Consider the following 15000-nt stretch of genomic DNA (forward strand, 5'->3'; position numbering starts at 1 on the left):
GAAGTGCCCTGCCAAGTGGCCTAAGTCTTTCTCTCAAGGATTTCAGAGCCCTCAGGCCAACCTGCCCCCAGGCCACTCCTTTCAAACACGCAGCCGCTCCTCCCGACCCACCAGGTCCTGACAGCCTTCTTCCTTTCTCATAGGGTCCTGCCCTTCTGTCTTTAGGAACAGCGCGGTGTGTGGAGGGAACCGTGGACTTCACCATCACTGGCGCCCTGGTATGCCTGCCTTCCTACAGGACAGCCTTGTTGGTTTCGTGCTGGCTGGCTTTCCGCCCCCGCCCTTCTCTCTCTCTCTCTCACAATCTTTCTATTGACCCCACCTGAAGCGTGATTGGCTTGTCTGCCCTTTCAGCGGTTTTCACGCCAGGGGGGTGCCCCACCCCACCCCCAAAGACAAGGAGGGCCCTTGGACCCAGGGGGCCAGGAGGGATCTCCGCGGGAGCGTTCTTTCCATCCACCTACTAGCCCCAGTTCACACGACCTGGCTGTGTTGAGCCGGCCTTCCTACCGGCTGTATACCCAGGGGTGGGGGGGAGAAACAGGCTCCCAAGGAAAGCAAACGATGGCGTTTCGGGAGACCACTTGAGACAAAAGGCCCAGCGATGGGCCCAGCTTCTCCCCCAAATAGGAGCCTTTTACCATCTTCCATGCACTACCCGCACGCCCTTGATCTGGATCCCAAAGCCAGGGTCAGTCCAGGGTTTCAAAGGGACCAGCTCAACAACAGACCTGACCCAGCAGGCCCAGATACATCCCAACAATAACACCTCTGAAACATGGGCAAGAGGCCTGAGGCGACTTTTCTCCCACCACCAGCTCCACAGAGGGCAGCAGGCGGCGGAACCAAGGATCCCCCTCACGCCTCAGCAGAGAAGGGCCAGGCCAGTCTCCTCGGCGGGACCAAGGCCCACCTGTCCCAGTGGCCATGTGTAGGTATGCTGAGACCAGCTCAGCAGGATGGGGCTGAAGAACGAGTGCTGTGGAACTTAAGGAAATAACCCAAAACAAAATGCCAACACAAAACAAAACACAGAGATGGTAAAGGCAGGAACCCGGGGGACTCAAGGTCTCTGGGACCAAGAGCCCCGCCTCAAGAAACCACACCGCTTTTATTTCACTCTTTTGATGAGATCACATGAGGAGGGGCTATGGGTGGATAGTCAAACAAGAAGATTGGAAAAACATGTCTCGAGACAGTGGATGATCAAGAAGATTGGAAAAACCTGTCTCACGACATCTCCCCCTTTTTGTTTTTACAGGAGGACAAAAACAGATCCCGCAACTTCCTTTCTTCACTACTTCCCGAATCGCTTGCTTCCCACTTCTATAGACAGAACGCGAGTCCAAGTTAAGTCTCACGTAGAACTCGGGCTTCTGCCGTGTGTAGACTGACCAGCTTCCAGGGGTGGCCAGAGCAGGGCTTAGCGTTCTCTGACGATGGCGAAGGGAGTCCCTGGAACTTGACCCTGAGGGGATTCTCGAGATGCTGCGCAGCCTCCCAGTGTCCGTGTCAGCCGCGGATGCAGACTTCATGACTGTGATGTGGTGGCGGAGGATGGTTCCACAGGGTAATAACTGTAACCTTTATAGCAGCTGGGGTTCTATGCGACCCTTAAGTTACAAATGTTAATCAACAGCCACATCAAAGAATGTATCAAAGCCCATATTCTCAATCCCCACCCCCGAGTTGGAGACTAACTGTGGGAAAAGGGGCGATGACCACTCTAACTTCTTCCTGCTGAAAAGGGGCGTCGTTGGGGAAAACAGTTAGGTATCCACTCATGGGATGGTCAAGTGGGCCTTGATACATGACTTTGGATACCCCTTCTATCAACATTTAAACATTGATAGCTCTTAATCAAAGCTTTACATTTGACTGACATACACTATCATTTTGCTAAAATGTGAGGGATTGCTGAGTAGCTATGTTGTGAGCCACATGGGAAGTCCTCCATTGCCATCTGAACTGAGGCTTTAACCTCTTACAAAATATGTCTTTCTAAAAGAGGAGTTGGACTCTGGAACAATAAGAAAGGCTTGGAGAAAAGAGAATGGATTCCCAGTCACAACTCAAAGATTGTGTAAAAATTTTGTAGCCAGCTTGCCAGAAACATGAATGTGGCAGATTCATGACGGAAGGGCCCAGGGTTGGAGAGAAGGACTGAAAAGTGGCTCCATATTCAGGAGGAAGTCCATAGGCTGTCTTCCTACATTTAGAGTCACTTAAGACTCCTAAGTGGTGATGAGGACAGGAGCCATTATGGAAACATCCCATCAGTCCTGATCCTGGGCCTGAGGGGTCCACCCCAGAGACCTTCGTCTTCAGGGGTGGCCCCTCTTCCAGTGATCTCTGAGTCTTGGGGCATTCCCTCTTTTCCACAGAGGAAACAGGCTCCGGACATAGGTCTCTGCCCTAGTCCTCTCACCTTGGAAACTCCCAGGTTGACTCCCTGTAGCACCGTAACTAGAGCCTCAGCCTCTTCTCTGTCTCTCTTCTTGTTTTCCTTTCATTCTTCCTGTCCCTGATTATAACATATTTGAGTTGCTACTCTGAGGAGGTGCTCCAGGCTCTGATCAGGGCCAAAAGCCAATTTTTTGGAGCTTTCTCCATATATCTGGCACTGATTGAGCTATGAATTTATCCTTAAGAATTATTTGGCCCTCCATTGTTTCTGGGTTCCTTGGTAAATGTTTTCTCAATGCCTTTCTGAGTCTTTCTAAGAAAGTTGATGGACTCTCTTGTTCCCCTAGTAAACCTCCAATAGTTTTTAATGGGATTTACTCATGAGGCTTTTAATCCCTCAACTACACAAGTAATAAAATGATTTCTATGCCAGTTGCGGTTATCTCCCTCATCAACCAACCAACTGGGATCACTCATAGAAACCACCTGACACCCTGTGGGGAATTTTGTTCTATCTCTTCTAATATATCTCTATCTTGGTTCCTGGCAGCACTAGTGACTAGAGCCCAGACATGGACATGCACGCGTGGCCATCCACAGATGAATGGATTCAGAGGCAGTGGTCCCTGTACACGATGACCTATGACTCAGTCAGGAACCAGAACAGCATATGCCACCTGCCACCACAGTGATGGAATGAGAAACGCTCATATGAAGGGACATATGCCTGAAAGAGAAGGACGCATACCTTTGGCTACCCCTTCTAACTGGCATTTAAGCCATGACACATATGAACCTTTCAACAGAAAAGTAACTCCAGGACTGGATAACAGACTTGAGGGTACCAGAGTGGAGGGTGAGCATGTGGGAAGGTCTGGGATTTGTGGGGTGAGAGATGCAAAGCCTTGCCCATGGGGTGGGTAAGCCATGAGGTCCTGTGCTAGAGCACAGGCAACTAACTGTGTCTGACCCCTTGTTTTGGAACGAGTTGGAGGATAATGGGAGAGAAAGGTTTTGTATACACACGTTCCACTAAATCTCGCTGCTGTTAAAGAGACAGAACACTGTAAATCATCGCTGATGGTAATCAAACATGATAAGAAATTCTAACCCAAAAGGACCAGCTCGGCGTTCCCCAGGGAAGGGGTCTGGGTCCAGAGTCCAGCTTCTTGAGAAAAGAAGAAAAAAAAAAACATAAACAGGCAACCTGACTCTGTTGAACCTGTCAAGATTTCTTTACAGTGTGACATCCAACCTGATGTAATGACCTATGTTGTATGAATTTCTTTCTATATTCACCCTTTTATTTTTTTACATACCTGTTTATTTTTCTCAACCCACTTGGGACAAACAGATACTGTCTGGCCAGTACTTGAATCCATGCCACTGCCGTTACTACCTCAGGCTCACATTCAATCCCTTCCTCCACCACAGGGATAATGTCACAAATTCTTATTATATCCTTGTCTCTTGATGCCCTTAGCTACACTGTAGAAATTTCTATCTGTGTGTATTGACATCTTTCTCAATTGAGCTCATTCTTTGCAATATCTGTTTTATTTATAAATTTATTTGGGTGCCGCCTTTGACACTGGGATGTTGTCTGGCCAGGGTTGGACCTCCCAATGCAGATCTGACCACAGCCACAGCAGTGACAAGACAGACTCCTAAGAAAGGCAGCCATGAGGGATCTCCCTGAGAGCTTTCTTGGTATCAAAGAACCCTGCTTCATCGGACCTGATTTCTGTCAGGCCTCCATTCCCTCCAGCCTCTGGAGAAAAAACAAGCAATCGGATCCCATTGACTCTGTCAAGATTTTGTACCACTGTGACTCCCAACCAGGCTGCAAATCCACATCAAATGCTGAAGGACACCTGTGTCCCCTGCTTGACATGAGGCATCATTGAGCAGAGAGACCCAGGTGCCCATAAAATACCCCAAACCACTGGGTTCTTGCTGGGGTTTCCACCAATCACATCATCGACCCCAACTCTGAGCTTGGCCATGGAGCAATGGAGCTGCACGAGGGTCCAGAATATACTCTGGCGCCGTCTTGTGGACTCTGCTCTAATAGCAACTCCCAGGCTCAGCTGACCCCGGGGTTTCATAGGCCTTGGGCAATATGCTGGTTGGATTTCCTTCCTCTGCCTTTTTTCTATACGTGGTAGTGCCCTACAAAGTGGGCTTTTCTCTCAAAACCTTTCAGAGCACTGAGGCCAAGCTACCTCCCCAGGCAGTTCAAAGACTCAGGTCCCCACCCATCACGTCATGACAGCCTTCATCAACTTTTCATGTGTTCATGCACTTATGTATTTATGAATGTAGGTGTGTATATATGTAAATGTTGATTTATTTTCTTATATTTCCTACTTTGATTCATTCATACATGTCTTTCTTCTTTTCCTTCATTATTCTTTCTTTTTCATTCCTTCTTTCTGCTTTTCTTCCTCTTTTTCTTACTTTATTAAACCTACCTGAAACATATGTGACTTGTCAGCCCATTGACGGATTTCAAGCCTCAGAAGATTCTAAACACACCGCAGGGACAAAGACAGATCCTTTACCCAGGGGCCCAGGAGGGATCTCTGGAAGAGTTTTCTTTATATCAATCTATCAGACTTGATTCACCAGATCTGGCTTTTCATCAGGTCTTCATACTGTAAGGCAAATGCAGAGAAAACGAGAACAAGCCAGGTGTTCAGACAAAGAGAAGGAAATTTGTTAGAGGGAAAGGAGAGGGTGACTGACCCTGGGAAGAGCCAGTCCCCCCACTTCTGCCGGGGCTTTCTTATACCCCATGGAAGGGAAATTGATTCCCTGAAATGGGGGGGGGTGAAGGTTAGTTGATCTTTCACCTGCAGCTGGACTCTGGTGGTCTCGTAATCTTGAGAAAGCCGGAGGTGTGTGGTGTCCCACGGGAGGGGGGGTCTCGTCGTCTTGGGAAAGCCAGAGGTGTGTGGTGTCCCATGGGAGGGGGGTCTCGCAGTCTTGGCAAAGGCTGCACCCGTGGTGAAAACAGGATGTTGCTTGAGCAGGTGCTCGGTCCCGCGGGTCAGCAGAAAGAGCCATTGTAACAATGACCCCATGTAGCCCCTCACACATACCAGGTTTATTCAGGAGACCTCTGGAGAGAAAAAGCCCAGGGAGGAGCACAGCTTCTCCCCAGAAGATCACTGTTTCACCACCTTCCATTCACCAGGTCCCAAACCCCAGTCAGGCGGGGGGTTCAAATTACCTGCTCAACAGCTGATACCACTCAACAGCAAATAAGACAACAATCCAATTGAAAAATGGGCAGAAGACATAAATAGAAATGTATCCAAACAAGACATACATATGGCCAACTAGCCCATGAAAAAATGTTCACCATCCCTCATTGTTGGAGAAATGCAAATCCAAACTACTGTGGGGGACCCCTCACACCAGTCAGAATGGCCATCATTAGTAAGTCTACAAATAACAAATGCTGGAGAGAATGTGGAGAAAGGGTACCCTCCTACACTGTCAGTGGGAATGTAAATTGCTACAACCACCATGGAAAACAGTATATAGGCACCTCAGAAAACTAAATATAGAAGGACACTTTGACCCAGCAAACCCACCATTGGGCATGTAGCTGGACAAAACATTCCTTGAAAAAGACACATGCACCCCTGTATTCCTTGCAGCACTATTCACAATAGCCAAGAAATGGAAACAACCAAACATCCGAGAGATGAATGGATTAAGAAGAGGTGGTACATATACACAATGGAATACTACTCAGCCATAAAAAAGAACACAATCATGCCATGTGCAGCAGCAACATGGATGGAAAAGGGACATTCATCCTCAGTGAAATAAGTCAGAAAGAGAAAAACAAATACCATATGATATCACTTATATCTGAAGTCTAACAAATAGCAAAAATAAACCTTTTCATAGAAAAGAAACCCATGGAATTGAAGAACAGACTTGTCAAAGGGGAGGGGGAGGGAGCGGGGATGACTGGGAGTTGGGGGTTCATAGATGCCAACTATGGTGTCTGGAGCAGGTAAGCCATGAGATCCTGCTGCATAGCACAGGCAGTGCTATCTATTCACCTGTGATGGAACATGATTGACGCTAAATTGACAAAAAGGACGTGTAGATAGAGATGTCAGCGTGGGTCACTTGGCTGTGGGGGAGACATTGACAGAGCACTGCAAGTCAACTACAATGGGAAAGGAATCATAAAAAAAAAAAAAATCACAATTACCAGCTGAGGGCTCACTAGAGACGGTATCTGGGTCCACCTCCTGCCTCTCGAGAAACAACAACAGGCCAGGAGTTCCTGTCGTGGCGCAGTGGTTAACGAACCCGACTAGGAACCATGAGGTTGCAGGTTCGATCCCTGCCCTTGCTCAGTGGGTTAACGATCCGGCATTGCCATGAGCTGTGGTGTAGGTTGCAGACGCGGCTCGGATCCCGAGTTGCTGAGGCTCTGGCGTAGGCCTGGGGCTACAGCTCCGATTCGACCCCTAGCCTGGGAACCTCCATATGCCGCGGGAGCGGCCCAAAGAAATAGCAAAAAGACAAAAAAAAAAAAAAAAAAAAAAAAACAGGCCATCTGACCCCATTGAACCTGTCAAGATTTCTCACTGCTCTGACACACGACCAGGCTGCAAATCCACATCAAATGCTGAAGGAAACACTCCTGTGTCCTCTGCCTGACCTGAGGCATCTTGGGCCAGATGGAAAACAATCCCGAATTTCTGGGTGCTGCTGAGGCTTCCGACAAATGCATCATCATCCGCATCTCTGAGCCTGGACCCCGCTGCCTTGGAGCTGCACATGCGTCCGCAGGAAGGTACTCTGGCGCCGTCTTGTGGACATCGGCCCTAACAGCAGCTCTCGTGCCTGCCTTCCTCCTGTCTGCTCAGCTCTCCTGGGGGCTGCACTGGAGTTGGGCAAGACTGCGGCTTTCCGTTGAGACTTCCTCTCCCTCTGAGCGCCATGAAGTGCCCTAGGAAGTGGGGGATTTCTCTCTCAAAATCTCTCGGGGCACTCAGCCCAACTTACCCAAGGCTATTGTGTGAGTCCCTCTGCTGTAACCCTAAACCCACCCACTATGCTGTGGAAGCCTTTTTTCTTCCTTCACATAATAATCACCTGAAGTGATTATCTCTGGTGTATGAGTTTATTAATTTCTTACATCTGTATTGATTTATTCTCTGATTTATTTTTCTGGACCCACTTGTGGCATGCAGATATTGTCTGGCCAGGAACTGAATCCACCCCAGGGATGTTACCACCCCAGGCTTGTACACAAAACCCTCTGCCACCACAAGCATCATGGGACAGCCTTTTTCATGGTTTTCTCTGTCAATTCACTTAGCTACTATGTAGGTATATCTATATGTTTGTACTGACTTCATCAATTTATCACCTTCTTCAAAATATTTACTTTTCTTGATTCATTTATTTGGGTGCCACCTGCAACATCGGGGAGTTGCCCGGTCAGGGTTTGATCTCCCCACGCAGCTCTCACCATAGCCACAGCTGTGACAGGGACAGACTCTTAAGGAAGCCAGCCACGAGGGAACTCCCTGAGAGCTTTCTTGGTATTAATCAACCCTGCTTAATTCATCAGACCTGGGTTCGGTCAGGCCTCCTTCCCTGGCGCAGTCACTGAAAAGGGAAACTCGTGAGGCAAGACAAGAAAGATGTTTCACTGGGTCTCATGAGCAGAAAAAGGACAGGGATTAGCATAACCACCCACCACAATGCCACCAAAGTCCACCATCCATTCATCAGCACAAGCCTCTATCCAGAGAGCTAAACCCTTGGCAGTCAGGGGCTTGAAAATGGACAGTTCATGATTCAAAACAGGCTGTGTGGGTCCTGGCTCCTGCCCTGGAGGAACACAAGGCACTCTGAAACCCAGTGGATGCCTCAAGCATTATAAACCCACTACCACCTGGCCAGACAGCAAATGCACATTAAATGCTGAAAGGACAGCTGTGTGCTCTGCCTGACATGAGGCATCTTAGAGCAGAGAGCCCCAGATGCCTGGAAAACAACCCCAGATCTCTGGGTGCTGGCTGGGGTTTCCCACAAACACATCATCAACCCCAACACTGCACCCCGACATGCAGCCTTGGAGTTGCCCAAGGGTCTGGAAAGTACCCTGGCGCCATCTTGTGGTCATCTGCGCTAACAGCAACTCTCAGGTGTTCGTCCTCTCTCTGGCTGAGCAGCCCGCGGGGGCAGCTTTGGCCTTGGGCAACACACTGGTTGGACTGCCTTCCTCCACTTTCTTGAAATATCAGGAAGGGCCCTACCAAGTGGGCTATTTCTCTCTCAAAAGCTTTCAGAGCCCTGAGGCCACCCTACCCGATGCCACAGCTTTTAAACACTCAGCTCCCGACCCATCATGTGCTGACAGCCTTCTTCAATTTTTCATATATTCACGCAGGTATGTGTTTTTGAATATATTTGTTTACATATGTAATTACTGATTTATTTTCTTACCTTTCCAACTATTATTCATTAGTTCATATGACCTTTTTTTCTACCTTTCTTTCATTCTTTCTCTTTTTTTATCTTTCACTCTTACTTTATTTATTTATTTATTTATTTATTTATTTTCTTTTTAGGGCCGCACTCGCTGCATATGGAGATTCCCAGGCTGGGGGTCTAATCGGAGCTGTAGCCGCTGGCCTACACTAGAGCCACAGCAATGCCAGATCCGAGCCGCGTCTGCAACCTACACCACAGCTCACAGCAATGCCGGATCCTTGACCCACTGAGCAAGGCCAGGGATTGAACCCACAACCTCATGGCTCCTAGTCGGATTCGTTTCTGCTGCGCCACGATGGGAACCCCTCACTCTTACTTTATTGACCCAACTGGAAGCGTGCGTGAATTGTCTGCCCACTAATGGATTTCAAGCCACAGAAGTGCCCAAACCCAGCACAGGGACAAAGACAGAGCCTTTACCCAGGGAGCCAGGTGGGATCTCCAGGAGCTTTCTTTATTTCAAACTGCCGGCCTTAATTCACCAGACCTGGCTTTCTACCAGGTGTTTGCACCAGGTGTATATAGAGAAAAAAATGAGGCTCTTATGGGAGAAAAAAAGAAGGGAGTTACAGGAGACCTCTTGAGAGAAAAAGCCCAATGATGAGCACGGCTTCTCCCCAAAAATGTCACCGTTTTGCCAACTTTCCATTCCCCAGTCTCAGGCTCTTTACACAGATCCCAAACCCCAGCTCAGGCTGGGGTTTCAAAATTCCCAGCTCAACATCTGATACAACTTAACAGCCACAAAATCAATAACCCAATTTTAAAAATGGGCAAAAGACATGAATAGACATTTCTCCAAACATGGTATAGGGATAGCCACCAGCAAAAGGAAAAAAATGCTCACCATCCCTCATTATTAGAGAAATGCAACCCAAACTCGAACCAAAACCAGAAACAGAACAATAACCCAAGCCTGAAGCCAACCTCGAAGCTCAAAGAGAAATGAGATCCTGAACCAGAAAACTATACCAAGCCCGATCTGGAACCAAATCCCTAACCCTAACACAAACCCTAACCGATAACCCTAACACTAACCCATAACCCTAACCCTAACCCATAAACATAACCCTTACTCTAACGCTAAGACTAACTCTCACGCTAAGCCTAACCCTCACCCTCAACTTTACCATCAACCTCACCCTAACCCTAACCCTTAACCCTAACCCGAACCCGAACCCTCTAACCCTAACCCCTAACCCTAACCGTAACCCCTAACCCTAACCCTCCCCCATACCCATACCCTAACCCTAACCCTAGCCCTCCCTTTCTGAAATCAGATGCAGTGATTACATAATTTCTCTACACACATAATTGAAGTATAATTGCGTACTTGTGTTTATCTATGCAGTTTTAGTTACAATAGAGAATTAAAGATAAATGTGGGAGTTCCCGTCGTGGCGCAGTGGTTAACGAATCCGACTAGGAACCATGAGGTCCCTGCCCTTGCTCAGTGGGTTAACGATCCGGCATTGCCATGAGCTGTGGTGTAGGTTGCAGACGCGGCTCGGATCCCGAGTTGCTGAGGCTCTGGCGTAGGCCTGGGGCTACAGCTCCGATTCGACCCCTAGCCTGGGAACCTCCATATGCCGCGGGAGCGGCCCAAGAAATAGCAACAACAACAACAACAACAACAACAACAACAAAAAGACAAAAGACAAAAAAAAAAAAAGATAAATGTGTATTAATGAAACAATACATAATTTAACAAGTAACTTGACTTCAATTACACTAAGAAATCAGGTGTTTTCTCAAATTTTCCCTCAATGTAGATTTAAGAAATAACAAATAACATTCAATACAATGCAATCTTTATTTTTAATGTTTTAAAATGAAGATAAATCAGTTACTTTGGGTATAATTTGAATCATTGTGGTGACAGCAATCCTGGTACATTTGCTGGCAATTCAGAAACTCTGGGACAGGAGGTTCAGTTTTCAAAATGTCAGAGAATTTTTGGTGAAGTTCTGAATAACTGTGAGAACAAGCTTTCCTAAAACCACATGTTTGTTATAACCCACAAAATAGAACGTGTCCTAAAGACATGCAGAAATAACTTGTGTTGGAAGTAGATGAGTCATTTTGCAGCCGCCCCTGAACATGGCCTGATTGGAACACTTGTGCGAGAGAAGTTCAAGGGCAGAGGGACCTCGGTGCAGCCCTCTAGGACATTAAATCCTAAGACCCCATAAATGCAACATTTCTTGGCTTGGCTACTGTAACAAATACAGCACACAGGGCTGCTTAAGCAACAGACCTTTATTTCTCACAGCCTTGGAGACTGGAAGTACCAGGTCAAGGTGTCAGCAGGGCTGGGCCCCTGGAGGTCTCTCTCCTTGACGTGAAGATGTCTTCCCTGCGTCCTCATACGGTCGTCCCTCTGTGTGTGTCTGTCACCTGACCTCCTCTTTCTACAAGAATAGTAGCCACATTGGATTATAGCCCACCATAGTGACTTCATTCCATTCTAATCACCTCTTTTTTTTTAATTTTTTCCTTTTTAGGGCCACACTTGTGCCATATGGAAATTCCCAGGCTAGGGGTCGAAATGGAGCTGCAGCTGCTGGCCTATACCACAGCCACAGCAACACCAGATCCAAGCTGCATCTGTGACCTATACTGCAGCTTGTGGCAACCCCAGATACTCACTGACTGAGGCCCAGGATCAAACCTACATCCTCATGGATACTAGTCAGGTTCATAACCCACTGAGCCTCAGTGGTAACTCTGATTAATTACCTCTTTAAAGACCCACTCTCCACACTTAGTCCCATTCTGAGGTCCTGGGGGGTCAGGACTCAACATGTAAATTTTGAAGACAAAATGCAGCCCTCAGCCACGCCCATGACACAAGACTGCCTGTCTTTCCTGGCCCAGAGATGTAACACCCCCGAGGACAGGAGGTGCGGCAGGTGGCCTCACAGCGCTGCATGAAATCAGTTTGGGTGGAGCCAGGACAGTTCTGAACTTGGGCCTTGTTCATCCTCCAACAGCATGAAAACCACTGCCCCCGAACAGGAGCCCAGGGAGGCAAGCCATCTGCAGTTCTGGTGAAAATGGTGAACACAAAAGTGTGTCACTTTTTCCCCCTGTTTTTTGGCCACCCCACGGCATATGCAATTCCCAGGCCAGGGATCAGATCCAAGCCACAGTTGTGACCTATGCCACAGCTGCTGAAATGCTGGATCCTTTAACCCACTGTGCCAGGCCAGAGATTGAACCTGCATCCTGGTGTTGCAGAGACACTGCTGATACTGTTGTACCACAGCAGGAACTCCTATGTCACTTTTTATTTTTATTTTTTTCGTCTTTTTGCCTTTTCTATGACTGCTCCTGCAGCATATGGAGGTTCCCAGGCTAGGGGTCGAATCGGAGCCATAGCCACCAGCCTACGCCAGAGCCACAGCAACGCGGGATCCGAGCCGCGTCTGCGACCTACACCACAGCTCACGGCAACGCCAGAACCTTAACCCACTGAGCAAGGGCAGGGATCGAACCCACAACCTCATGGTTCCTAGTCGGGTTCGTTAACCACTGCGCCACCAAGGGAACTCCACCTATGTCACGTTTTGTTTTTTTGGGTTTTTTTTTTTTTTGTCTTTTTGCTATTTCTTTGGGCCGCTCCTGCAGCATATGGAGGTTCCCAGGCTAGGGGTCCAATTGGAGCTGCAGTCGCCGGCCTACGCCAGAGCCACAGCAACGCGGGATCTGAGCCGTGTCTGCAACCTACACCACAGCTCATGGCAATGCCGGATCGTTAACCCACTGAGCAAGGGCAGGGACCTCATGGTTCCTAGTCGGATTTGTTAACCACTGCACACGATATCCAGTAGTTAAACAATAATTCAGATTTCATCAACAGGAAAGGAAAGTCAGGGCAGATTGGGTTGCGACGGTCACTCTGTCCAGGACTGGGGATGTTCCCCAGAGCAAACCCTGTGACTCCTTCCTGGTGGGTATGCTTTCTCAGAGTGGCCAGAGCTGCTTTTTTTTTTACTCCAGTTGTTGCAGGTCTTCATCAAACCTTAGAAACTGTTTATACCTCTCTATTAACAGAGTATCTATCTGTCTGTAGATTTTATTTCTTGTTTCTTTTGATGGCCACATCTGTGCATGTGGAAGTTCCCAGGCTAGGAGCTGAATCAGAGCTGCATCTGTGACCTATGCCACAGCTTGTGGCAATGCTGGTCCCTTAACCTACTGAGCATGGCCAGGGATCAAGCCTGCATCCTCACCGACACTATGCCAGGTTCTTAACCCACAGAGCCACAATGGGAACAGTCTGTACATTTTACTATTAATACAGGGTATTCTGCCTGACGACCTGATCTGCCCCACCCCACCCCCAGTAAATACCTTTCTATGGCACTGACATTTGGCAAAGTCATTACAGGCACAGGAGTGAGAGAGCCAGGTTCTGGCCACTAGACCACTTGGGAACTCCTAAAGGCATTTTTTTTTTTTTTGTCTTTTCTATGGCCACACTCATGGCATATGGAAATTCCCAGGCTAGGGGTCTAATCAGAGCTGTAGCCACCGGCCTACACCAGAGCCACAGCAATGCAGGATCCGAGCCACGTCTGCGACCTACACCACAGCTCATGGCAACGCTGTATCCTTAACCCACTGAGCGAGGCCAGGGATCGAACCCACAACCTCATGGTTCCTAGTCGGATTCGTTAACCACTGAGCCACGACAGGCATTTTAATGTTTATGTATTCTTAGTTACTTATTTGAAACTAAAAACCAGTTTGATAAACACTTCTGCATACCACACCCCTCAACACACACACATTTGCAGGTATACATCTTCAGAAAACGCGAAGTACTCTATAGTGACAGGAAGGAGATCTGAGTTTGCCTGGATGGGGGAGAATGGGAGGAAAGTTCTAGGAATGAGGGTATTGATGGAATAAAAAATCGTATTTTAAGGCAAGACAAGTGATGAGGGAATGTTCACATACTGAGGTCCGGGGATGTCATTCTGGCTTATACATGAGGAAACTTGATGTCACGTCCATGTGTGGCCTCTCAAGCATACATTGTATATTTGCTTTCTTTTTTTTTTTTTTCTTTTGTTTGGGCCGCTCCTGCGGCACATGGAGGCCCCCAGGCTAGGGGTCGAATCAGAGCTGCAGCCACCGGCCCACACCAGAGCCACAGCAACGCGGGATCCGAGCTGCGCCCACAACCTACACCACAGCTCACGGCACTGAGCACTGAGCAAGGGCAGGGACCGAACCCGCGACCCCATGGTTCCGTCGGATTCGTCAACCACTGCGCCATGACGGGAACTCCTATATTTGCTTTAATTACGTTTTTAAGAGAGAGGAGTTAGGGTTAGGGTCGACTGGAAGTAAAGAATGTTAAACACTAAAGAATAAACCCTTCCTTCCTGGGCCAGTGCTTGCCCTTCAATGATAAGACTCACTTCCAGGTGTCAAGGCCATACTGACGTGTTGCGCATGCACTGGTTTGTGGGCTTTCAGAAATGTATCTCTGATGAGTTTAATGTTCTTTGTCCTGACAAGATATAAAACTGATGAAAACCATGCTTCGCCAGGGCAGTTTCTCAGATTCATCCAGGAGACTGTCTTCTGGGCTACAGTCCTCATTTTGGCTCAACTAAAACTCCTCTCTATTCTTATTATAGATTGTTTATTGATCATTTTCACTGACACAAGAAAAATGTAAACAAACTTTTCCTCTGCCCTTCGGCCTCCTCCCTCCACGAGTGTGCATTATGCATCTGAATCATGTATTTTTTTTTTTTTTTGGTCTTTTCTAGGGTCGCACACACAGCATATGGAGGTTCCCAGGCTAGGGGTCTAATTGGAGCACCAGAGCCACAGCAATGCCAGATCCAAGCCGTGTCTGCGACCTATACCACAGCTCACGACAATGAGATCTTAACCCAGTAGCGAGGATTAACCGCAACCAGGTTGCTGAATGTATTAATAACCCCTGCTGGAAGAAATAACTGCTCAGCCACAAAGATCTTGGGTTTTTTCCCTTCTGGCGACAGCCATGTAACTCCTTAGAAAATAGCATTC

General features: G+C 47.9%; 2 long non-coding RNA genes across 5 annotated transcripts; one reads left to right on the plus strand and one right to left on the minus strand.

Annotated features, from left to right (window-relative positions):
• Positions 1482 to 3599, plus strand: LOC110259202. The gene is made up of 2 exons (XR_002341366.1): positions 1482 to 1570; positions 2957 to 3599. It is a non-coding gene; the product is annotated as an uncharacterized LOC110259202 (long non-coding RNA).
• On the minus strand, positions 1530 to 9013 carry LOC110259201. Of its 4 annotated transcripts, none has more exons than XR_002341364.1 (3): positions 5262 to 5769; positions 4881 to 5063; positions 1530 to 1613 (listed from the first exon to the last, which is right to left on the minus strand). It is a non-coding gene; the product is annotated as an uncharacterized LOC110259201 (long non-coding RNA). The 4 variants fall into 4 exon arrangements; XR_002341365.1 differs by lacking the exon at positions 1530 to 1613 and adding an exon at positions 3488 to 3574; XR_002341363.1 differs by lacking the exon at positions 1530 to 1613 and adding an exon at positions 7100 to 9013 and having other exon boundaries at positions 3918 to 5063; positions 5262 to 5530.

This window comes from Sus scrofa, chromosome 2 (assembly GCF_000003025.6).
Source record: "Sus scrofa isolate TJ Tabasco breed Duroc chromosome 2, Sscrofa11.1, whole genome shotgun sequence".
Classification (NCBI taxonomy): Eukaryota; Metazoa; Chordata; class Mammalia; order Artiodactyla; family Suidae; genus Sus; species Sus scrofa.